The 27,187-nt window shown below is 37.1% G+C and overlaps 3 long non-coding RNA genes across 3 annotated transcripts; 2 read left to right on the top strand and 1 right to left on the bottom strand.

The window, feature by feature from the left end:
* The first annotated feature begins 744 nt into the window (after window positions 1-744).
* On the top strand, window positions 745-3,693 carry LOC135718371 (uncharacterized). Its single transcript, XR_010520733.2, has 5 exons — window positions 745-1,209; window positions 2,191-2,275; window positions 2,677-2,757; window positions 3,380-3,437; window positions 3,559-3,693. It is a non-coding gene; the product is annotated as an uncharacterized lncRNA (long non-coding RNA).
* Window positions 3,694-14,810: 11,117 nt separating this feature from the next.
* LOC135718372 (uncharacterized) lies at window positions 14,811-16,642 on the bottom strand. Its single transcript, XR_010520734.2, has 3 exons — window positions 16,564-16,642; window positions 16,275-16,344; window positions 14,811-15,238 (listed from the first exon to the last, which is right to left on the bottom strand). It is a non-coding gene; the product is annotated as an uncharacterized lncRNA (long non-coding RNA).
* Window positions 16,643-20,437: 3,795 nt separating this feature from the next.
* On the top strand, window positions 20,438-23,795 carry LOC135718374 (uncharacterized). Its single transcript, XR_010520735.1, has 5 exons — window positions 20,438-20,744; window positions 21,291-21,411; window positions 21,495-21,530; window positions 22,769-22,831; window positions 23,270-23,795. It is a non-coding gene; the product is annotated as an uncharacterized lncRNA (long non-coding RNA).
* Window positions 23,796-27,187: the final 3,392 nt, after the last annotated feature.

Below are 27,187 nucleotides of genomic sequence, written 5' to 3'. Positions count from 1 at the left end.
GTAGCAAAACTGCTGTCCCTTTTAGGGATCCTCATGCCGGCTGTTTTGAGTTTTGGAACTGATCCTTTAACACGGGTAGGATCTTTGATGTCTCCAAAGACTGGATGGAGTAAAATCTCTGACTGAGTTTCTAGGAATTCTACAAGATTTTTAAATCTTATTCTAGAATTTGTTCTTTGGCAAAATTCAAAAGTTACCGTCCGCCATCTTTCACGGAGCTTGTATGGGAGTTTGGATACAATCAGTTTCAAGTTTGATGTAACATCCAGTTCATCCATGTATTCTAGATCTTGCATAACATTGCAACACTCCCTAAGATATAGAGCATAGGCATGAAGTGATTTTCCATCATCAGTTATAATGGCTGCCCAATTCAGGGCCTTTTCTATGTAAGCATTTGCAATCTTCATTTCATTGCCAAAATGTTTCTTTAAAAGTTGCTGAGCCTCAGTATACCCCTTGTGAGGTTCCATGTGAAGACAGCTACGAACGAGGTCTCTGGCTTGACCAGAAGTGAACTGCTCAAGAAAGTAGAGTCTATCTTGACTGCTGCTTGTCTTGGTAATAAATATATGCGTTATTACATTTTTAAGAAATATGCTAAACTTAAGAATATTTTTAATGTATTTGTATTAAGTGTACTAGAAGTATGCTGGTAATAAATATATGCATAATTACACTTTTAAGAAATATGCTTAACATAAATGTACTTCTAGTGAAGTTTTAGTATATTTGGATAAAACATACTTTTTTCAAAACATGATTCATTAATTGTAATAAGCTAACATTGAACTTTCCTCAAACATTTCAACATTATATCATTCCGATTGCATAATAAACTATTTTTTCAAAGATTTGCTTAAAATCTTACGTTTGCTAGTGTTTATGTTCAAACAACACACGTGACACACGTGACTAAACCTGATTGGTTGTTGTCATAGTAACACGTCACGGTGCTATTTGAAAGCTGTAGTTGTTCAGTGAGTTCAGTTCACGAGGTGCATGCGGTTGCTTGCGTTAAACGTATAAACTGTTAAATTAGATGGCGACTCTGCATTAAACGTATTTATTTAATTAATCGGCGATCGTATTTCACCAGAGGACTAAGATAAAACAACTCGATTTAAAATGTGAGCAGTTTCAGTGGATCTGACGTCGAGGGAAAAAGTATTTCGCTTTTTGTTTGGAGATGAACGAGACAACACGAGGGTAAGTGATGACAGATTTTCGCATTTCTTTATTAAGTTAAAGGGAAATTCCGCCTTGAAATGATCCTAGGGTTAATAACAAACGTGTACCGAGTTCGACCGTTCACTGGAGTTTGTTTTCATGTTAGTCTAACGTGACCAGTGTTATTGCTAAACGCAAATTAGCATGTTATGGTAGCCTTCGGGGCATCAGTGCATTAAAAACGAAATCGCTATGTCTATACTACTAATAATGCTCAAAATAACCCCACACTTACACTGTAGCACAATGAGGGTCTCTTTATGTAAACCGAAGCATTGAGAACTTTGCAAGTGTACAGGCAGTTTATTAAAAACAAACACTTACCGTTCACGTCTGGATCACATATCCATGCGGGCGCCATCTTGGGAAAACTGAACTCTCGCGTGAAAGCACAACACCTGTTCCACAACAACGGGCAACAACGTTTCACGCGAGAGTTTAGTTTTCCCAAGATGGCGCCCGCATGGATATGTGATCCAGACGTGAACGGTAAGTGTTTATTTTTAATAAACTGCCTGTACACTTGCAAAGTTCTCAATGCTTCGGTTTACATATAGAGACCCTCATTGTGCTACAGTGTAAGTGTGGGGTTATTTTGAGCATTATTAGTAGTATAGACATAGCGATTTCGTTTTTAATGCACTGATGCCCCGAAGGCTACCATAACATGCTAATTTGCGTTTAGCAATAACACTGGTCACGTTAGACTAACATGAAAACAAACTCCAGTGAACGGTCGAACTCGGTACACGTTTGTTATTAACCCTAGGATCATTTCAAGGCGGAATTTCCCTTTAACTATTAAATAAGTAAACATTACATTACATTTAACCCAGCTTTTTTATGTAACGTTATGTCTGTGTTGCGTGTGGTAATTTGAACATCTTTATTTTCTGACTAACGTTAGGCATTTCTCTTAAGCATTTCAGAAATCATTAAAACCTTTCTTTTTTTTTTTAGCACAGCGACATAAATATGACCAACCAGATCCCAAGTAGACAGGAACAAATGAAGATATAGCGCATAGAAAGACTAATTCTTGGTGGTAAGTTTGTTGTTGCTATTTGATTTCACGTTTAAGTTTTTCTAATGTTTCTCTTGCAACGCTAACGTTAGTTTAAAATAAATGTTTGAGCTGTCTTACCTGAAAATACCATGATATGACCATATGGTTATTATAACTTCAGTAATGTTCAATGGCTAATATTTATATCAGTTCGATCTTGACAACCTTATTGTCTTTTTGTTTATTTTTAAATGTATTTCTAATTACATATGGACACAAAAATGACATTGTAAGAAGGGATACTTTTATTAGAGATTGTAAAACTGCCGAGGCTGGGTTTGATTATATTATATTGTCTTAAATATATTGTACTCGGGGTAAATCATTCTTAAAACGAAAACAAATCATTAATCATCGTTTACCTGCCTGTTGTTTTTCAGATCAACTGCTATTGACATTTTTGAATCGGGACAATTGTGGAGTGATTCGGAAGAAAAACGTTTGCAACACATCCATTCCAGGTGGCTAATTTCTGTCCTTTTGAATTATTCTTGTAAAAACCGTTTGTTTTTATTGTAAAGCTGTAAGGGACTTGGCCTAGTCATCCTTGCATATACCATTTGGCAGGGCTCCAGACTAACTTTTTTTACTAGGAGCACAGTGGCCCCCAACTGAAAATTTTAGGGGCGCAACCAGAAAATTTATGGGCACACACGGTAAAACAACATGCTAACCAAATATTCACATGTCTACTAATTTATACTGTATTACTAATAAATACTTTAATTATAGATTCAGAAAGTACAATGTGCTGTTTCAAATTCAGTGTCATATCACAAAAAAAAGGTCAAATTTGCTGGTCACACATGTGCGACCGGATGTAAAATTCAGTGGCAGACTCTCAAATTTTGGTGGCCACCATTTGATAGCAGTCTGGAGCCCTGTTTGGCATCATTTCTGATTTCCTTAAATCTCCTTAAACAGAGGTGAACCTTAAGTTTGCAAGACCACAATAGACAAACAATGGAAAATGATCTAGGTTCAAATAAAACACAATTATCAATGTAAAACATATCCTGTAATACACACAGGTTGCTTTATATCATGACCCTGTTCTAATCCTATCTTCATTCCCACTTGTAGAGTGCTCTGACAGATAAAACTGACACGCTTGATGAGGACACAGTCAAAGCTTTAAAAGGTAAACTGAGAAGTTAACAAAACTTCCATACATGCATATCTATGCCAATTTATTTTAAACATGGATATCCAAATGTTCATTCATTATTGGTTAATTGGTATATTTTGTTTCCTTTTCACAGCCCGTGTGATAAAGCAGTCTTCTATTACTACGGTGTCTGAATTGCAAGAAGTGACCCTCCACTTAAACATGTGATATCTAAACTGTTTTGTGTTTTAGTTCAGCTTTTTATAGGTTTATCTTAAGTTGGTTAAAGACGGAGTGCACTATTTTTGAAAGCCAATGTTAACATTTAAAATTACCTAAACAAACATGCCTCTACCCCAATAGAATCTGGACCTTCTTTGAGACACCCCTCGCTGCAGCGCGATGACGTGGTGGATTAATCCAATACGTAGTGGATGTTCAAACACGCATGCGCAGTAAATATAATGTTACGCGCATGCGCGGTGGTGTGTTGTTGTTGGTGAACAATCGCACGTGCTTTGGTATTTCAAGAAGAATCTGCCGAAAAACGATGGATTATTTAACAACAGTGATTGTATAAAGGTAGGTAATTAATCTTTATTTACTGATTTGTTGTTTCAACATGTATAGTCTTGTGTAACGTTAGTGTTAGGTGTCCGAAGCGGTATAAAGGTGGCTTAATATGCTCACAGCGATTCTCATTTAAATCTTATAACATTACTTCAGAACATATATGCCAACCGTGGACAGACTGCAGGTCTAATGTAAAACTAACCTGATTTTGCTAGGCTAACTAATGTTTTTTTTTTTTTTTTTTTTGCTATTGCATTGTTCTAGATGAATGTCTTTTAAAAGGACATTTGCCCAGCAATTTTAAGGTGCACATACTGTAACCATCACTTAAACATTTCAACTTCTTTAATAAAGTAATCAAAATTCATCAATCTAGGTTCATACCATTCAATATGATCATTTTCCTTTTCTTCTTCTGCTAAGAGCTCTTGCACTCCTTTATGTACAGTCTTAAAGTCATGGATAAAAGATAATAATGACATCATACATTCATCCACCTGTTCAATGCTTCCAGCGGCAGCGAGCAAAGCTTTAGTTTAATTCATTTTCCTCGTGCATACTCCTAACTTGCCTCTACGCGATGCAATACGTGAATTTAAAAGCCTTTCGGCCTCAGCGGCCGTCTGAATCTCCTCGTCAGACATTTTGTACAGATCACCAATAATTAGTCTTAGTCCTTAGCGTTTACACTTTAAACACATTAAGTGACGTCTGGTATTTGTTTGCTTCACAGCTCCTGTTCCATGCTTATTTGTTTACACGTTATTCAAACATTCTTCATAGCTCGCGTTAATTTATCATCTGTGTTGCTTATTTGCATTCCTTGTACTCACAGTTGATGCGTTGTTGTTTGTTCATTCATAAATCGCGTCCGCTTTCCGCTTCGGCAGCAGATCGTCCAAGTCTCATGAAAGCATAATCCTTTAAGCAGTTCTTTCAGTCCTTTGTATCTTGTCCATCGATCACAAGCAAGTTTCTTAAATAATTGTAAAGGCTAATCTTTTACTATGTTCGTTTTAGCCCCTTGAAATGAGTGGAGTATCTTAATATGCGCATCCTTTCCATAAAGCACGCTCAGAGATGCAATTCTAATGATTATGAAATTATTTATTGTTTACAAACTCCGGTTTACTTTTTCTATCAAAATACAAAACAAAATGCCATTTAAGAAACTTTTGCCCTCCACCCTCTAGCCTGCGTCTCACCAAACAATAGGGATGGCTCCCGCGAAACTGACGTTTCAACACTGTGTCGAGATCCCGAAGCGTAAATGTTTCGAAACACTGCTCCGAAATGTGATTCGAAACACCCATGTCACGTGATGAAGTGATTTTATATGTAAAAAGTAGCTGGTTGAGTTTATCAACACAGAACAATTTATATATTTGAATAAAGATCTTTATATGTAAACAATGTGGCATATTATGGCTTGATATATTTTATGAATCTCTTATTATTTATTTGGTATATCTCTATTCTATTTTTTTTTTTCATTAAATAGACCCGAATAAACTACCACTTGAGTACCGAGGTTTGTAGAGATATTGCAAGAATGCACAAAAACAAATACTAAAGCTATAATTATATGTAAACTTGTAATGGTATTTGAATATTGATTACTATTATAACACTTTTCCAAGTCTTATTCATGGGTTGATCTCTTCATTGTTTTGTAATGCATTTTGGTCAATTGCATCTTTAGCTATGTATAGACAGAAAACACAAACAAACTCTAGACTATATTCAAGATAGATGCCACACTGCATGAAGTGAATACTAAGGCGTGTGATATTGAAATTGAGTTTTAGACAAACCAGCTCTAGGTAAGGTAGCACTAGACCGCAAATCTCTACTGGTTGAGCATACATTAGCTGTGAGGTGGGAAGGTTGAGCAATTAAAGTGAAGTTAATGCATTTCACACATGCTATCATGTGACTGGTGAGTTCGAGGGCTTTGGCACTGGACTCAGGACAGACAGCAGTGCTGCATACTAATTCAGTCGACTACAGAGTGAGCTTATTAATGCATTTCCTCTCAGAAAAGCTGCAGGGAGATCACACACACACACACACGGTCCACGGACTGTCTACCCTCACTATTGGAGAAATGATATTCATATGAGTAATAATGTGAGTAACCATCCTTTGGCAAATTCACAAAGGGAAAAATCTCTATATTTTCTTGCAGACTTTCATTTCAATGGAAAAAAGGATAAGAGGTCAATCTTGTGTTTTAAAGTCAACTTCGCTTTTGTGCCTACTTTCAGTCATGGAAATCATTTGTGCTTTTATCTAAAGCAACATAGGGTGGATTTAAAATACATGCTTTTTCAGTTTGTGTGTTAACTGGGATACTGCTAACGCAATGATTTATTTAGTGAACTACTGATCACTTTTCTTTCTTTATACTAACTAACACACACATGCATGCACACAAATATACACTTCTGTTCAAAAGTTTAGGTTTATTATTTCATTTCATTTTAGATTTTTAGAATAGTAGTTAAATCATAAACCCCACAGAATAACACACATGTAACTATGGGATTAAAATATATATATATATATATATATATATATATATATATATATATATATATATATATTGCCAAAAATAAGATGCTTTATTTTATAATCTTCAAAGTAGCACATGTATTTTGCATTTTCATTTTTTTAATTATATTTGGCCATGGCATCAGTTTTCAATTTACCATATGATAGAAAACTACACTGAAGTTTTAATTCGGCAAAACTGCACACGCCTCTGCACCTCCCTTTTCTACTTGTCACAGCTGCCACACACATGCATCGAGCATCCACTTCTCTTCACATTACAATAGTTTTCTCACAGGTTTCGCCATCATGAGCATTGAGCAGTGCCAGAGGTGGGCTTCAGGGGCATAAACCCTGAACATTTTTATTACTTTCCCTTCCTAAGTTTCATGTCAGGTATACTTTTATGATTAAAGTTATACAGAGCTGCAGTCTGCCTGATACATCAGACAGTATTGTCAGAAGTATTGTTTTGAATTATATTAAGGTGTTATGTTATGCAGACAATCCCAAAGAAATCAGATAAACTACAGGGTCTATTGACATTTAAGGCCGGGGTATACCTGTTTTCCATGTACGCATCCAGCTCGCGCGTGCACGCGTCCGCGCAGCTTTCCAAGTATACTCCCCGCGGTTACACGCGGATGGCCGCGGTCGGCACTATGCGCAATACAAATGATTTCTTATTCAAATTATTACTTTACCAGGCCATAGAGACAGAGCGCAGCGCGTCATAACCTGAAAACCACGCCCACCGGGGGGGGAAACAATCCAACCGTCTCCATTGACTTTGTATTGCGAGAGGCTGCCTCCTTGTCATTTCTGGCTTATAACAAAAAACAGAATAATGCCTAAAAGCTGCTGTGTGACAATATGTACAGCTAACAAGCCAAAGAACCCAGAAATAAGTTTTTATAAGATGTCGACCTCAAAAAACGAGCGTTTAAAGACACAAAAGTGGAAAACAGGCAACTTTTCATAGTACTCCTATTAGTAGAACTAGGGGGAAATGTAGTCGGCGATCCACTTTTTTCTCCTTAAAGGTTGGGTTTTACTGCTCGACAGCTTATAAAAACTTATTTCTGGATTCTTTGGCTTGTTAGCTGTACATATTGTCACACAGCAGCTTTTAGGCATTATTCTGTTTTTTGTTATAAGCCAGAAATGACAAGGAGGCAGCCTCTCGCAATACAAAGTCAATGGAGACGGTTGGATTGTTTTCCCCCCGGTGGGCGTGTTTTTCAAATTTGCATAACTGCGCTCTGTCTCTATCAGGGCCTATTCACCTTATTTTTCACGACAACAAGGGCGGCGCCATTGCGCTCATTTTGTCAACGTTCTTCCGGCCGCATAGACGATGAGCAGCTGAGGCAGTGACTGAAGGCGACGTGTTAAGCTTAAAAAGCTCACTCGAGCGCCTTTATGTTTCTTTCTTACCAATTTTAAGCCAACTGAGGAACACCCTTATCCCAAGTAATGGTTCGACTACGATGTTCCGGTAACTTTAAACCACGCCTGGTGTTGAAAAGGTGGCCAGTTTCAGGTAAGCTATCTTAGCTAACTTTGTGCTCGTTCGCCTAAAGTTAGATTTGTGATGTCCGTTCTACAAATACACTAAAGATCAGTAACGTTAGTTTATAAAATGCAACTATTTGAATGGTTTTAATTGTCCACCTATATTTTTATATTTACGATAGTACAACAGTATATTATAGTACATTGCATTCTTACAGTAGCTCACGTGATTCCTACAAGTTACTGAGATTTCAGATGCTAGAATGTCAGTTCATTTCTCATTCAGATATTGATAATGACCTATTAAACAACGTATTATTTAACACTGAAGTTAAAGGTTGTGTGTATAATGTTTCTGTCTCTTTTTAATGCATCTCTCTCTTACACACTGTTCTGTTTAAGTATGGGTGCCATTTATATATTAATTCTCATGATGCAAGTTTATTTTAAATACTAACATAAAAATGTTTATGGTTATATTGTTTTCACAGATGCATTGATGTTTAGTGATGCAGTGGACAACTGTGAGGATGATACAATCAACATGTTCCTAAACTGTGATGCAGAAACACAATGGGAGCATCTATCCGTCTCTGACCACAACTACAAAATCACAACTCAACCTGAAGCAACATACATCTGATATGGGAAAACAATGGTGCGGTTTCCCGGACAGGGCTTATCCTGGTCCCAGGCTAAAATGCATATTTGAGCTACAATAATTTAAAAACACCTTTTACTGACTGTGATGGCCAGGATTTAAGCCACACAATATTTATACATTCACCTTTGCATTGATTAATAAAATAAAAGGACATTACTGTATTGGTTTGGTTTAAGATCTTTATTTGTCATTGTACTGAGTCAGTGCACGGGCTTAGTTATGTGGCTTAAGATTAAAACATTAAAACCAGTTAAAATTTCTCTATGGCTAAAATGTGATTTATAAAATATGGATCAAATTGTTAAAGTTTATTTTATAGTTAAGATGACTTGAAATGTTTAATACCTGGTGTGTTGTTGAAAGGACCAGCCTGGTGACAAAGAGATTCAAACAGGAAGTTGATCTGTTTTATGGGAAATCTAAGGAAATTGGACTGTACCAACTTAGATGTATTAGAGGGGACATTGGAAAATGTGATGTCTTGATCAATGTAATTTTGTTTAATAGAAGGTTTTTTTGCATTGACTAAAATTTATCCATGGCTCTAAATTTAGTTGAATGCATTGTGTTTATTTCAGGGTTTGCTTTGTTACTGTTGTGAAAATGTGTATTGTTTTGTCTTCCCTTCTTTTGTTTTCATGGTGCTGGCCACCTCTTATAAATTCAGTGTATGTGTTGTCTAGAGAGAGTTTTTTTGTTCTTTGTTTCTTATGGTATCTGGAGAAAGGTGGTGCTGGATTTGTCCTCTGTTAATTTGAGAGGCTAAAGCACCATGATGTCCTTTTTTTTTGTATACCAGATTTCCCCAATGAACTAAAAAATGATTTTTTGCATCTTTTCCCTCTTTAATGAGGTTTGATCACATTTTGTCTTGTGTAAACAAGATTTAATAAAAACTGTCACAATTGAAGATTAGTTTGCTCCCTGTTTTGTGGCGATGGACTCAAATTTTTGTTGTGATTTGCCAAGGCTCATGGCAGATCCATCACAACTGGTGTCAGAAGTGGGATGCCACTAGGGGCAGTATTTTTTTTTTTTCCCCTGTGACTACACAGTTGAATTTTTTCCCCCTCCTGCCTTTATTCAAAGATGGGGCCAAAGAAAGCTCTGGCGGCGCAAGCCAAGGAAGTTACTGAGGGAGCCACTGGTGGACGGGACAGTGCTGAAATGGAGATGGGTAATCTTTCTCAAAATGTTTCTCTCCAAGAGCTAAAAGATCTGTTCCAGAGACACATTACCATGCAACAGGCACGAGATAGCCGAATGGAGCAAGAAGCAGCTCGTCAAGAAGGGCGATGGAAGGCCCTGCACCACCAGTTCAGCCAGCTTCAACAAGAAGTGCATGTCCGTACTACTCCTGTACCTAATCCAGGGCTTGGCACTAGCACTCGTGATGATCTTGCTTCTCCCATTCGACAAACTTCTCAAGACTTTCTGCAAAGCTCTAGTAGCGGACAGCCAGCAGCATCACCAATTCCTCATCAGAATGTCTACTCTGGGTTAGGACATTCGGCTGTACAAAAGGAGCCACACCTGCAACAGCTGTCAGAGGTAGATGACATAGAGCACTACCTCACTACATTTGAAAGAATAGCTGTGGCGTGTCGGTGGCCGACAACCGACTGGGCAGTTCGACTTGTGCCCCTACTGACAGGTAAAGCTAGGAGTGCCTATGTACATATGGACATTATTGAATCTCTCGACTACCAGAAAGTCAAAACAGCCATACTTAACAAATATGACATTAACTCTGAAAGTTACCGATTGCAGTTCAGGTCTTCTGAGGTGGGGAAGGATGAAACCCCAAAGGAGCTATATGTGAGATTGAAAGAACTGTATCACAAGTGGGTTCAACCCCAGAATCGAACCAAGGACGACATTGGTGAAGTGATTGTGCTGGAACAGTTTCTGCGCATGTTAGCCCCTGACCTACAAGTATGGATTAAAGAACGTGATCCAAAAACCGCTTCTGAGGCTGCAGCATTGGCAGATGTATTTCTGTCAGCTCGACGCAAGAATCAAGTATGGACTTACAACCAGTGGCGCGGATGCAAAGAACCAAAAAGTCAAGCGAAGATGTCCCAGGGAGGTACCTCAGGCTTCCTTGGGGTTCTCCCCTTTTGAGCTGCTGTATGGCCGGGATGTCCGGGGACCCCTGGCCCTTCTGGAGGAAACTTGGAAAGGAGACCACAAGATCACTGGCTCCCAGAGTGTTGTTTCCTATGTCCTGCAAATGAGGGAAAGACTGGAGAGTATGACCCAACTTGCTCACAAGAATTTGATTGAATCTCAAAGTCGACAGCGAACCTGGTATGACAAAAAGGCCAGAGCCAGAAGTTTTGAGCCAGGAGCTAAGGTATTGGTGATGCTGCCTAGTGACAATAGTAAACTACTGGCTAAATGGCAAGGACCCTTTGAGGTGATTCATAAGTTAGGGCCTACCACCTATGAGATTGCTTTACCAGGGCAGAGCCGCTCCAAAAGAGTACTCCATATTAACTTATTAAAAGCCTGGCATGAGAGGTCAGATACAGGAGTGGAGGTCCTAATGCTTCGCCGGGTGGAAGATGAAGAGGAGGTTTGTGAACAGTATCTGCCCATTCCTTCTAAAGTTACTTTGGACCTTCAGCATCTGCCATTACACCAACAGGCTGATATTCAAGGTCTCTGTAGCCCAGAGGTATTTAAAGAGACCCCTGGGAGAACTAGTTTGGTAGAGCATGATATTGTACTTTGCAATGGGGCTGTACCTCGACGAAGGAGTTATCGTGTGCCGGAACGGCTCTTGACCTCTCTAAAGGAAGAATTGGATCAAATGTTGGCTATGAACATAATTGAACCCTCTAGAAGTGATTGGTGTAGTCCTGTGGTGTTGGTTCCAAAGAAGGATGGCAGTCTCCGTTTTTGTGTGGACTTCCGTTAACTTAATTCTGTCTCTAGATTCGACTCCTATCCGACACCCAGGATTGATGAACTGATTGATCGCCTAGGCCAAGCTAAATGGATAACCACTATTGACCTATGTAAAGGATATTGGCAGGTCCCCTTGACTATCCAGTCAAAAGAACTGACGGCATTCCGCACTCCTTGGGGGCTCTACCATTTTTCTGTAATGCCTTTTGGATTACATGGGGCTCCCGCCACATTTCAAAGGCTTATGGATCATGTGTTGTCTGGCCTTTCTGATTATGCAGCGGCATACTTGGATGATATTATTGTGTATAGTTCATCCTGGGAGGAACATCTTCAGCATCTGAAGGAGGTGCTCCATCGGATTCAGCAGGCGGGCCTCACCATTAACTCTTCAAAGTGTGCTCTAGCTAAAAATGAAACAGAGTATCTAGGGTATGTAGTCGGTAATGGAGTCATTAGACCCCAGCTCCAAAAGATTGAGGCTATCCAAAACTGTCCTCTGCCAGAGACCAAAACTCAGATCCGATCATTCTTAGGGATGGCAGGTTGGTACAGAAGATTTGTACCGAATTTCTCTGCTCGTGTGGCACCCCTGACTGATTTGACTCGAAAGAATTGCCCCAACCGAATTTGCTGGACAGAGGAAGCGATGGAAGCTTTCCAGGACATAAAAGCTGCTGTATGTGAAGAGCCAGTGCTTTATTGCCCTCATTTTGGAAAGCCATTCGTGTTACAGACTGATGCCTCTGATATTGGCATTGGTGCAGTACTTCTTCAGGGTGAGTTGGACAGTAGACATCCAGTGGCATATGTCAGCAGAAAGCTGTATCCAAGGGAGGTACGTTACTCGACCGTTGAGAAGGAGTGCTTGGCGGTAAAATGGGCCTTAGATACCTTCAGGTACTACCTTCTTGGTAGAGAGTTTACCATTGAAACTGATCATCGACCATTACAATGGATGGACAGAATGCGGGACACCAATGCTAGAATAACCCGCTGGTACCTTTCTATGCAGCCTTATAAGTTTAACATCCAACATGTGCCTGGGAAAAGTAATACAACTGCTGACTTTCTCTCCCGCTTACCAGCGTGAGATCTTAGGTGGGGGGATGTGTGATGGCCAGGATTTAAGCCACACAATATTTATACATTCACCTTTGCATTGATTAATAAAATAAAAGGACATTACTGTATTGGTTTGGTTTAAGATCTTTATTTGTCATTGTACTGAGTCAGTGCACGGGCTTAGTTATGTGGCTTAAGATTAAAACATTAAAACCAGTTAAAATTTCTCTATGGCTAAAATGTGATTTATAAAATATGGATCAAATTGTTAAAGTTTATTTTATAGTTAAGATGACTTGAAATGTTTAATACCTGGTGTGTTGTTGAAAGGACCAGCCTGGTGACAAAGAGATTCAAACAGGAAGTTGATCTGTTTTATGGGAAATCTAAGGAAATTGGACTGTACCAACTTAGATGTATTAGAGGGGACATTGGAAAATGTGATGTCTTGATCAATGTAATTTTGTTTAATAGAAGTTTTTTTTGCATTGACTAAAATTTATCCATGGCTCTAAATTTAGTTGAATGCATTGTGTTTATTTCAGGGTTTGCTTTGTTACTGTTGTGAAAATGTGTATTGTTTTGTCTTCCCTTCTTTTGTTTTCATGGTGCTGGCCACCTCTTATAAATTCAGTGTATGTGTTGTCTAGAGAGAGTTTTTTTGTTCTTTGTTTCTTATGGTATCTGGAGAAAGGTGGTGCTGGATTTGTCCTCTGTTAATTTGAGAGGCTAAAGCACCATGATGTCCTTTTTTTTTGTATACCAGATTTCCCCAATGAACTAAAAAATGATTTTTTGCATCTTTTCCCTCTTTAATGAGGTTTGATCACATTTTGTCTTGTGTAAACAAGATTTAATAAAAACTGTCACAATTGAAGATTAGTTTGCTCCCTGTTTTGTGGCGATGGACTCAAATTTTTGTTGTGATTTGCCAAGGCTCATGGCAGATCCATCACACTGACATACCTCAACATATATGAGTGCCATTGTTTTGTCACAAGATGCGCACCAGTCTTGTTTTTTTGTAGGATTTGTTTGTAAAAACTAAAATGTCCTAATATAATTAAGGCCTAGTCCTGTAAACCCTGTCCGAGAAACTGCTTCAATGTGTTGAGCTGGCACAAATGTACATAACTCTACTGAGAAACAACCATCTTTGGTTCAGCTTTACACAGGGTTGATATTGCATCCATTACACAGTCGCCAAGCACTTTACCACACTGTAAAAAAAAAATTTTTTTTACGAACAATTACTTTACATTTTTTACAGTGGTTTACCATTATTGAAAATTATCATTAAAACACTGTAAAATTACAAACATTATCTGTCAATTAACAGCTTGACTGTTATTTTAAGTATTTTGTAATTAAAGACAAAATACAAAAAATCTACGTTTTTAAACGGGAAAATACTATATTATTTATACAGTATTTTTCTGTTTTCTTAAATTACATGCAAATTCATGTAAATTTACAATAAAAATCTGTAATTAAATGTGTGGTTTGTTATATTTAAAGTACATGACCATACTAACAATTGAACATTTTTATTTGTAATTTTAAGGAAAATGTTCTTAGTTTTATATTTATTTGTATTTTTACAATTAAACTGTAATTCCAGATACATAAGTTTTTACATCAAACAATGCTTGGACTTTTAAAGCTTGTTTTCCAGGATCAGATTTTGAGTCTTGTTGTGCCACTGGACACATACCTAATTCAGAAAATGTAACAGAAAGACCTGTCAATAAATCTGACAAAAGTCAGGAGTACAGTGAAAAGTCCAGGCAAGTATTTTGTAAAGAACCAAAAGTTTTAAATCCCTTACAATATTAGCAACACACTTGAAACTTCAGTTTTAATTTACCGTATGCACATTGAGAATAATTTGCAATAATACTAATATATATAATTAAGTATTTTCCTACCATATAATGTCTATTTTATTTTATCAATTTCTATCACCATTATTTTTAATTGTATGTATAGCTGTTTTACAACAATAAAAACTGTTAAAAGTGCTATATAAATCAAAATAAACTAAATCTGTGTGGGCTGACTACAAAAGTGTAAATGTCAGAATAAAGAATAACACAAAAAACAGTGAAGTAAACTTTATTTTCTTTACAAACACATGAAAATGCGTATTAAAAGATTATTTTGGTGTCTTGATATCAGGGGGAAAGTCAAAAACAGAACACACAAAAAGCTATAAAAATAAATATTTGTTCCATGGCACGCACACACACACATTCTGGTTTCCATCTTTTGTGGGGACATTCCATAGACGTAATGCATTTTATACTGTACAAACTGTATATTCTATTCCCTTCCCCAAACCCTTACCCCAACCATCACAGAAAACTTTCTGCGACCTTAGATTTTCAAGAAACATCATTCCGTTTGATTTATAAGCTTGGTTCCTCATGGGGACCTCACAAATGTCCCCACGAGGTCAAAATTTACTGGTATTCCTATCTTTGGGCACCGCACAATTTGTTAATCACCACAAAACAGGTGAAGTCAAGCTCCAGATCACGTACTGTAGTATCTGTAAGGAAAGGAAAAAAAATTGTGAGATTGATTAAAATGTGGTAGAATTATCATCTATTCTCTAAAATGTCCAGTAAAGTGTATCACGTCCTGAATGTACAAGTACCGTGACCACCTTTCACGTATTTCTCAACAGGGGTTTTGAATTATTTAAATTACATAAAAAGGAGTGTAAGTATTTTTACCATTTTAGGCTGGTTGTTTACACACTGAGGACACATTGTTGTTCTAACACCTAAGAAAACTATTCTAATAATATGTGCCCTTTATAATTAAGACCAGTGGAGTTAACGATTTCATTGATTTTTCAATAGTTCCTTTAAATGGCAGCCATGCACACACTTCTACACTTATAAATTGATGCATGCATGTACACTCTAAAAATGGTTGTGTTAAAACAACACATATTGTGTTCAGTTAGGGATAACACATAAAACTAACTATGATGGAATTAATCAGTTCATCAGCAAGTCCCAAATTATATCCCTGTTGATTGTGTTTTTATGCATGATGGAGTGATCATACCATTTATCCGGTCCATTCAAATCCTAAAGAATGAACGGGCTGGATTAAATGCCAACACATTCACAACGGACTGTGCAAAGATTAGTTGCACACATTGAAAAAAGATAGGTATGTAAAATATTAATTATTCTAAATTGAGGTAAGAAAATAATAAAATATTGAAAATCTATGTCGTTTTTCTTTAAGATATTTGACAGGTTAGGTGTGCGGTTTACAGAAAAATAACCAATCAAACATTTCTCAGCCAATCAGAATAAAATATTCAACAGGCGAGTGGTATAAAAAAACATTAATTTATAAATCTGCATGATTAATTGGTAACCCCAGGTAAATTGTGAAGTGTCATGCAAGATAACCCAGGATTAAACTGACCTAGGGTTTTGAGTGACTGAATGTTTCATATTACTTTCATATTTCACATGAGTGGCATGTAAAATTTGCCATAATATATGCCACTGTAGCACTCACACACAGACCAAGTTTGCACAAGTGAGAAATTCATTACATACGTTTCGTTTCGTTTTGAGTTGTCCGTTGATGGCAAGAAGTATTTGAGTCATCGAACTGATTAATATCCACCTGTCGGTCAAAAAACACGTGTAACTTAATATGCAAGCTGAAATGCAGCAAACAAGTATTACGTAAACAAACTAACAGTTAGGCTAATACGCTAAATATAAACTAATACGTGATGCACATGGCTAAAATGTGGTTAATATTTAGCGAGCCAACCTTATATTTTTTAATATAACGTCAATAAATTGGTTTTATTATTAGAGTATCTTTATCTGTTCTTACCTGTATTTACTCAGTCTCGCGTGGTAACCTCTGGATGCATGCACATGCGCACAAGCTGCTCTTCCTCCTTCTTCTTCTTTCAATTTTATGGCGGGTTACACCTACTGGTGCATACCGCCACCGCGGCTCTCAGACACATGCGTCCTACGTTGTATTGACCCAGTGGCGCAAAAAAAAAAAAAATACCGCGTAGATTCTTGCACTTAATACCACTGTATTTCACAGAAGAATCAAACATTAAAATAAATTAAATAAACTTTAATAAGTTGTGCTATGTTTTTCTGGGTGGGGTTTGGGGGTTCATGTAAAACCCTTGCACTGGGTGGAAGACAAACTAGTAATTTCAACTAACTTATATTAGTGAGAACACTAAAGAGATGCTGACTTTCTTTTGGTTTTACTACTTCAGGTTAACCCTTCAATGTCACCTCGGGTCTTTGACTTGGGGCTTCATTCACTAGGCAACAATGTGATCTCTCAGTGAACCCTTAAGAAAATTAGCCATGGTTTTATTGTGGTAAAAGTGTAGTAACCATAGTTTTTTGGTGTATTGATTACTATCAGCAAAACCATGGTTTTACTACACTAAACGGCTACACTAACCATGGTTTAACTGTGGTTTTAGAAAAACATGGTTGTTAAAACCATGGTTATTTTGTGGTTACCATGGTTTTACTACAGTAACCATGCTTTTTTGGTTTTAACTGTAGTAAAACCATGGTTAATTTTCGTAAGGAAAGTCACCATGAGCTCACAAGAGTGGGTGGGTCATAGTGATCTTAATGTGTAAGCACGCTGCACACTCAATGTGTGCTCATATGAAGGTCACAATATGAGATCACTTCACACTCACTGTACTACCCCATAAAGCCCACCATATGCAAGTACCAGATGTTGTCATGCTAAAAAACAGCATACCAGCAAGACCAGCATATGTTGTGTTTTGGTGCTGGTTTGCTGGTGAACACCAGCTAAACCAGCATTAGCACCAGCTAAACCAGCACCAAACCAGCTAGCATTAGCACCAGCATCCCATGCTGGCCATACCAGCATGACCAGCATATGTTGTGTTTTGGTGCTGGTATGCTGGTGACCACCAGCTAAACCGGCACCAAAACCGGTCCATGTTGGTTTGATGCTGTTTTCTAATATGCTAGCTTTTGCTATTGGAAACATGTCACTATTTAATTGCAACTGATATCGGGCAAAATTAAATAAAAAGTAAAAAAGACATGAATTTCTCTGCATTTAACCCATCCACTGCAAGTCATGAACACACAAAACCCACACACACACACACATATGCACACCCCACACACAGGGCAACTATCACTGCAGCACCCCAACACTTCAATAACTTGCTAGCTGTGGGATTGAATTGAACAAATAATCTCTGGGTTACAAACAAGTCTGACTCGCTAACCAGTAGGCCACAAAGTTAGTTTACATTGTAACAATAGTATGAGTAACCTCACATTTGTCACAATGTGAGTTCATGGTACAACTGTGCTCTCATTCCATGGTCATAATAATGTAAGGTCACAGCACATACTTTGTCATAGCAGGACAACACATATGTCTGGAAAACGTAGGCCCAAGAGTAGAACGTCACCCTTCTTACCTATAATTTTAAGAAATATAGGAATGATCATAGGCTCAAAATTTAGGACACTTTCTACACAGCATTTTATACAGCCCTGTGCATGGTGTGTATATACCTTATAAAATGTCAACAACAAGGTTATGGCATCAAGAAGCCTACAAATAAAGATTCTAGAAAGCACAGATTTTAAGTAAAAGTGACCGGGATTGACAGATATGTGTTTAAGCATTGTGGCCTAGTGGTTAGAGAATCAGACTTGTTTGTAACCCAGAGGATGTTGGTTTGATTTCCACAGCTGGAAGGAAGTGATTGCAGTGTTTGGGTGATGCAGTGATACTTGCTCTGTGCATGTGTGTGTTCATGACTTGTTATGGGTTCACTGTATGATTTGCAAATAAATGTTGACATCTCAGTGACCTGTTTTTCAAATAGCAAATGCTAGCATATTAGCTCTCCGAGCAACATCTTGATTGTACTTTGTAAATTGTGCCTGCTCACAGTGAGTGTGTCATGATCTCACATTGTGAACATAACATAGTAGTTGTGGCCAGTGACTTCTTTTATTTGAGGGCGCACGATGCAAAGTTTGTCACATGTATGCAGCCGTCATGTGTGGCTCGTCATTTCAAAATATGTGTTTGGCGCGTCATGTAAACTTGTGTGCATCACGCGGGATGTCAAAATACAAGCCTGCTGCAGATGCTTCGAATTAAGGGGTTTATAATAAAAGACACTCGCGTTTGCCAGATACTCACTTAATCTCATGTGTAATCAGAGTTTACTGTTAAGTTAGTGTCTTGTGAGTATTTTGTGAACATGAGCGTCTCTTTTATCATAAAAACTTTCGATGCATGTGCAGCAGGCATGTATTTTGGCAAGACATGTGATGCTCATGGTTCACATGATGCAATGTACACATATTTTGAAATGACAAGCAACACACATGACACTCCGAATACATATTTTGAATTTATGCACCTCGGAAGAGAGGTCAGTGTACTGTGAGTGCACCAATGTGAGGTCACTCAGGCTATTGTCACAATTTGAGGTTACCGCACACTCACTGTGCGCTCATACTATGGCCCTGATGTGAGGTCACAGCACACTCAGTGTGCGCTCATAATATGGTCACAATGTGAGGTCACGGCACATCCGATGTGTGCTCAAATTATGGTCAGGATGTGAGTTCACCGTACTCTCACAGTGATCTCATACTATGGTCACTATGTGAGGTCATGGCACGCTCAGTGTGCACTGATACCATGAACTCAACAAATTGACATACTCAACATTCACACAGAGCTTGCACATAACTCACAAGATGAGAATGTCACAGTATGAAAATGGTGTGATTTTACTGTGATCATCGCGTGATCTCACATGTTGACTGGGTACAGTGTTTAAGTCACTATGTCTATAGTGCGAGGTATCTCGCATGTGTGTGCCTTTACAAAAATCAACCATGGTTACTGTAGTTAAACCATGGTTAGTGTAGTTTTGCTAATAGTATATACCAAAAAAACATGAATACTACACTTTTACAACAAAAAACATTGTTAATTTTCATAAGGTGGTGTGTGCATCTGTACAGTAGGGAAAGAAGTGAGAGTTTTACTATAGTGTTTGTGCATGGTGCATGTTCCTCTCACATAACATGTTAGTTTACAGTTCAGCCTCTGTCCAAAGCCACATTCATTTTTATTCAACTTTCATTTATGGACAGTAGACAGCAGTGATTTGTCCGTTAGCAATTCTTTCAGTTACTGATGTAAGCAGAGTGTGTATGTATTGGCCATATGTGTACTTAGACATGTCATTTGTAACTTCAACATCTCCCACCTCTTGCATACAAAAAAGAAATTTAGGACTTTTAAAATATACCATGGGTGCATTGCCTTCTTAACAATATAGACCAGTTCAAATGATGTAAACAACACTGGTCCAGAAACACTTCCTGTTACAGTTTGTGACAGTTATTTTTTATTTCACATATATTATTATCTTTAAGATGTTTGTTTAACTGAAGTTAATTCAGGTTTATATGTTCTGTTGGTTTATTTTATCCCAACGTTTATCTAGTGTTAAAAACGGAAACAGGAAGTGCTTTTGGACCAGTGTTGTTTACATCTTTTGAAATGGTCTATATATATATATACACACACACGCACGCACGTTTTTTTGTAGTCAATACTTTAATAATAACTATAAAAAAAAAATAAAAAAAAAAAAAAACTATTGTGATGGTTGCACTATGATTACGCTATTGGGTGTCTCGCCTTGTTGTTATTAGCGCTGATTGGTTGTTTTGACCGTCATCCAAATCTCTGCCCTATGACAATTCAGCGCGCACTTTTCAACATTTCAAACTCCTGCAGCCGGTAGTATTTGCTGATGCTGCTGGAGGAGGAGTTCACTCTGCAGAACTGCTGCAGTACATCGGTTGGTCCACTACGGACTTTTACTATAATTGTTTACCTCTATCCGGTATTTTTTTAATTCGGTTGAATTTAAGTTAGAAAACATAACATGGACAAAGACTTTAACCATCGGGTACCGGACATATGGAAAACTGCAGCAGGTAAATACCTTTTACTTTACCAGTTTTATATTGACGCATAAAGAAAGTGTTCAAGTAAGATGCTAAACGCGATTAGCCCGTGAACGACATTTGCAAATATCAATGTAAGAACCGCTAATGTTAATGTGTGTTGTTAGTTAGTTATTAGGTCAAGCGTTATTAGGTCAAGCTCATATAACGTGATGTCTGAATTGATGAGATGTTTATAGTAACGTTAAGGCGTCGTGTCGTGTTTTGTTTTCTTGTAACTACGCTAATAAAGCCTTTGGTTAACAAGCTAAATGTTTCGCAGTTACACATGTTCTTCCAAGGTAGTTATGATGCCGTTATACGAAGCATTTGACACGCTCTGTAGCTGCTGATAATATAAAAGGAGAAGTTTCGTCGAAGTTTTTTAGTAAACTGTAAAATCAATCTGCGACAGTAAAATCCTGACGTACTTTCCGTATTATGATTATCAGTGATACTGATGCGTTTATATTGTAGCATAAATAGTAATGTATATTTGTAATGTGTAAATTGATCACTGTCATGTACACTTGTTAGACCGAGAGGAACTTGAACCTGCTCTGTAGAAGATTATACAATCCTGTTTTGTCTTGGATCTACTGTGGATCGCTGGGACTTAAGTCCAAAATGATACAGAGGTGTGTTGTATATGGAGCTGGTGAATAACGTTTCAATTTTGAAAGTCCACATCCCATTAAATAAAATTACTAATATTGTTTTTGTGTGCGTTTCCCCCTCAAGCTCCAGAGAAGTCTCCTACCACGTCATTTTCAAAAGGTATTAATTTTATCCTAATATATAAAGACTGTGTTTGCATATTAGTTGCCATATTTTTGGAAATGATTGACAAATACTACAACAACCAACCAACTAAGACCCTGTACGACTGATAAACAGAACAAAATAGCAACAAAAGCGCTTAGCTGAAGAAACGTTGGCAAGCGCTCACAATTGGTGTCTGCCTAGCGTTTTTAACAGCATTTACATGCTTCTTCACAATTGTGACTTCATGAGCAATGTCACTCTAGAATTGTTATGACACAATCCTAAACTTCATCTTCTCATCAAATGTCCTGTTCAGTCAAATGCTCTTTATATGCTGAAGCGTCCTGCCCCCTAAATTGCACAGAACATGATATCACATGCACCCGAGATAAGACATACATTTACTAGTTCTTAGCACAAAGTAGGGGATAGGAATGATTCAGACAGTGTAAATATGCTTTCCATTGGGGTGAATGAAGTCTGCCACTACAATGCACAAACATACAGGGTGCTCCGGTCCAGCGTGACAGCACAGAGTCGATCATATGTAGGAATCTCTGCCAAAAACAGTTTGGAGGAGATCAAACATCACGATCAGTTAGACGGCCTCAACATTATAAACAGCAGTAATGACTAAAAGAGAAAAGAAACACTGCTGCATACACACCAACAAAAATTACATATCACTGTTATCATTGTTTTTATTCTGTAATAACACTTTATATCTTAATTGTGATTTTATTTTAACACAACTGTGGCGCTCACAAGCTGTGAAATGCGACTTTGCTGGACTGTGCCATAAACACTATTGATCATTTAAAAAATAGAGAAGGTCTTCTCGACAGTTCGGTTGTGATTTCCTGTTTCAGTTAAAATGACGTCCACATAAAATAATGCTACATGTTCCAAGGGGGCAGGGTGTTAAAAAAAGAGCATTTGATCAGAAAAAAAAATTTGATGAAGAAGCTAAAGTGTAAGCTGACCCTTTTATTCATGTGTTCCTTATACTACATACATGTGGGGAACATGGGACATTTGATGATGGTAGATAAAAATATATTTTGTACGTTCTACCATTTTTAATAATAATATTAATAATAATAATAGTAACTTCTCAGAAATGTATTATACAGCATGTGCTCGTCTTGAAAACGTGATAAATTTTGGCTTAAACATGTTTTTAAATTCCATTTTTCAACAGTGATAACTGCTAAAGATGAAACGCATTAATTCTTTCTTTTTTCTTTTAGATCAGCATTGAAGCATTGTTTACAGTAAGAATAGGCACCAACAGAAAGACAAATCCAACACTAGTAAGTATTAACTGGCAAATATAAAACCAGCTTTATCAATTTTAAGGCATGGTGCATACAGAAATAAAAATTATCTAGTTTTTTTCTCTCCCTCGTGCCATCCAAATGTATCTGACTTTCTTTTGTTAGGGAAGCACATTTTATTTTACAAAAAAATACTCATTTGTGGGTCTATATAATGTTATAAAAATGTTTATCATTATCCTATCTCTATATTAAAGGAAAACACCACAGTTTGTCAATATTTTACTATGTTCTTACCTCAACTTAGACTAATTAATACATCCCTATATTTTTCAATGCGGGCATCACTAGTTCACACTGCCAGAATGTTTCAGTGTCAAATTTGGTTAAAAATGTTAATAAAAAATAATTTTGTTTAAAGGAAAGTTACAATACTTTTCAGTGAATCATATTGTGTTCTTTTTTATCCCCTAGATGCACCAAGGATCAAGGTGATTTTTGGCAGCTTGGAGAATTTTTCTTCATCTGGTACAGAATCTCTGACATTTTGGTATTTGTAATGTTTATTTTATTATATTTGTATACTTATGCTAGATATTAATATACTTGTATAGTTACTGTATGTTTCTGAATTAAAAGATAGCCCCAGGTAAAAATGTAAAACTGATATAATACTGATATTGAAAATACAAGCTAAAATGGCACAATTTGTTGCTTTCTCCACCTGTTTCACAAATGAAAACATTTTATATGCACAGATTCACTTGCCGGAACTGTACAGATTTTTTTTGTTTAATTTCAGGCCAATCTTTATTGTAGACACAACGTTTGTTATAGGAATGCCCCATCTGAAGGGAGCTGCCTTGAAAAAAATATAAATGGCATTTTCTTTTCGTCTTATCTCCGTATAGACCATGGTTCCTCCCATCTTACCCTGGAGAGCCGGTGCCCTGCAGAGTTAGCTCCAACCTTAAAAGGAAAACACCACACTTTTTCAATATTTTTTATGTTATCACCTAAACTTAGACAAATTAATACAAACCCTTTTTTTCAATGTGTGCACTTTTAATCTTTGTACAGCGCATCGTGAATGTGTTAGCATTTACCCAAGCCCAATTTATTCCTTAGGAACAAAACAAAAGTTTAATTTTGTGCCACCATACTTACTCGTGTAACTACTCATGTAACAGTCTTTAAATAGGAAAAAAACATGGAAGTGTTTGGTGGCTTTTAAATTAATCCCTGTTTGGATCCTAAGCAATGAATGGGGCTAGGCTAAATGCTAACACATTCACGACACGCTGTACAAAGATTAGAAGTGCATGCATTGAAAAAAGATAAGTATGTATTAATTAATCTAAGTTGAGATAAGAACATAGTAAAATATAGAAAAACTGTGTTTCCTCTTTAATCAAACATACCTGAGGTAGGTGGGTTTGATCAGGGTTGATGCTAAACTCTGCAGGGCAGCGGTTCTCCAGGGTAGGATGTGAGGAACCCTGTTATAGACGGTTTCAGCGACAGTAACATACATAAACGCTTTTATGGCCCAAACTTAACTTCCGGGAGATTTCCGTGTAGAACCAATATAGGAAAAAACTGAAATTCTGTCATAATTTACTCACTCTCATTTTGTTACAAACCTGTATACATTTCTTTGTTCTGATGAACACAAAGGAAGATATTTTGAGGAATGTTTTTAACCAAACAGTTCATAAGCCCCATTCACTTCCATAATATTCTTTTTTCCTACTATGGAAGTGAATGGGGCTCATGATTAGGGCTGTGACGGTTGTCATAACCACACACAACCGTGGTGGTGAAGTGCGACCCACGGTGGTAAAGTGCGACCCGCGATGGTGTGCACGTCACAAAAAAATTTATTACAATCTTGCACAGCAAAACTTCCTTTTTTCCAAAGCATGTAGGTGCTCCAGAGTATCTGTCATTGCTAAGTAACCTAAGCATTGCTTGACGTTGTGACGAGCACCCATCGGCGGAAAAAGAAACTGGCGCCTGTGAACAAGCACGTTTGTTAAGAAATGTATATCTGATCCTCGTTTAAATTTTTATTTTTTAAAATACAGCGGGGAAAATAAGCATTTGACACATCAGTATTTTTATCAGTAAGGGGATTTCTAAGTGATGTAGCCAGATGTTGCCATCAAGCCAAATATTGAATTCATACAAAGAAATCAGAACATTTAAGTATAAACGTTGAGTCATAATAAATAAAGTGAAATGACACAAGGAATAAGTATTGAACACACATTATTTAATACTTTGTAGAAAAGCCTTTGTTGGTGATTACAGCTTCTAGTTCTTGTATGGAGAGACTAGTCATCTGCATTGCTCAGGAGTGATTCTGGCTCATTCTTCCATACAAATGGTCTTTAAATCTTGAAGGTTCATTGGGCCTCTTTTATGAACTTTGATCTTCAGTTCTCTCCATAGATTTTCTATGGGATTTGGGTCAGGTGATTGACTGACCACTTTATTGTTTCCTTGGCCTTGTGTATAGTTTAGACCTTGATGCAAGGTCTTCCTGAAGTTCTGCCCGAGTGTCTGTTGGAGAACTCTCCTGATTATTCTTTGCACTCCTCGGACAGGGATCTTACGTGGAGGATCTTACGTGGAGGACCTGATCGTAGCCGGTTTATGGTGAAGTGATGCTCTTACCATTTCCGGATAATGGCCCCCACAGTGCTGACTGCTCACAGGAACATTCAGCATTCTGGAAATACGCCTATAACCATTCCCATCAAAATGCTTTTCAACTATAAGATTACGAAGATCTTGAGAGAGTTCTTTGCTTTTACCCATCATGAAGTCTTTCCTGTGTGCCTCCTGGGTAATGAGAAGCATTTATAGGCCATCAGTTGTGTTCAATACTTATTCCCCGTGTCATTTCACTTTATTTATTATGAATCAACTTGTATACTTAAATGTTCCTTTGTATGAATTCAATATTTGGTTTGATGGCTACATCTGGTAGAAATTTTGTGTCAATAGCCCACTTAGAAATCCCCTTACTGATAAAAATGCTGATGTGTCAAATACTTAATTTCCCCGCTGTATATGTATGCATTATATATATAAGACAATATGCATCAATGTATATCATGCATCAATATAACGCACCCCCCCCCACACACACACACATTCTATTACCACCACGGTGATCATGAGAGAGAGAGTAAATGATGACAGAACTTTCATTTTTGGGTGAACTATTTCTTTAACTTACTGTAATTTCACAAACCTGAAGTCAGACCACTCGTTTTTTTCTTTAAATTTTGAAATTATAGAACAATTGTAATTATGATATTTACATTATAGAACAAACAAACAAACAAACCCAATTTAAAACAAAAACTTCACCTGATGCTACACGTATGTTGCATCTTTGATCATTGTGTTTAAAATACACTTGTTGCCTCTAATTTCAAATAGCTTCAAATTGTTTTAAGGCCATTTAAGTCGGTTAACAAGTAAATAAACACCTTATTTATGTACTTTTTCTGTTGCCTAAAGAAAAAGAATCTGCCAATTTGCTTTACTAATTTATCACAAATTATATACATCATCATTACACAATAGTAACCCTGCAGTCACAAAATATCCTGGCTAATGTTCAACCCAGCATTGGGTCAAAATTGGACAAAACAACCTAGCATTTTGGTTTGAACCCGCCAGGCATAGGTTAAATTCCAAGTTTCCAACCCAACGGTCCCTTTTTGATCCAACACTTGGTTGACAGAAACCCAACATTTTTTTTATATTATATAGAATAGATAAATTATTTCGTCCTTTACTTATGGGGGCTGTTTATAAAGAATTGGTTAATAATGCAAATTTACATCTGTGATAGAATCTGTAGTTGTGTGAAACAGTGAAAGTGTTATCTTGTTAATGTGTCTGTTTTGTACTACTTCAGTATGTTTAGAATATTTAACATTAGCCATAAAGCTTTCATTTTAGGAGAATTTGATGTATGATTTTAGAAATATGATTTTAACAGTAAAATGTTTCATCTATTTCATGTAAGATTTGTAATTCTTTTACTGAATCATTCATTACATTTTATACATTTGCCGATGTTTGAGATGATACACTGTATATTCACTGTTTTTTTACACACTAAAAATCCTGAATAAATCTTTTTAATTTACTATCTTGAGCATGTCTTGACAATTTATTCAATGTGTTTGTGCAAAAGAATCTAGGGAAAAATCAGTAAATTAACATTATTTCTCTGCAGAACTTTTAGTGCTGTCACTTTTTTAAAGGTATTTGATCGTAATAATCTGGGGAAAATCCGTAAAACTACAGTATTTCTCTGCATAACTCTCAGTGCTGTCAGTTTATTAAAGGTGTTTGACCATAATAATC

Source organism: Paramisgurnus dabryanus, chromosome 11, assembly GCF_030506205.2.
Source record: "Paramisgurnus dabryanus chromosome 11, PD_genome_1.1, whole genome shotgun sequence".
Classification (NCBI taxonomy): Eukaryota; Metazoa; Chordata; class Actinopteri; order Cypriniformes; family Cobitidae; genus Paramisgurnus; species Paramisgurnus dabryanus.
Note: the sequence above shows the minus strand (reverse complement) of the source record. Positions and strands in the feature narration are given on the sequence as shown.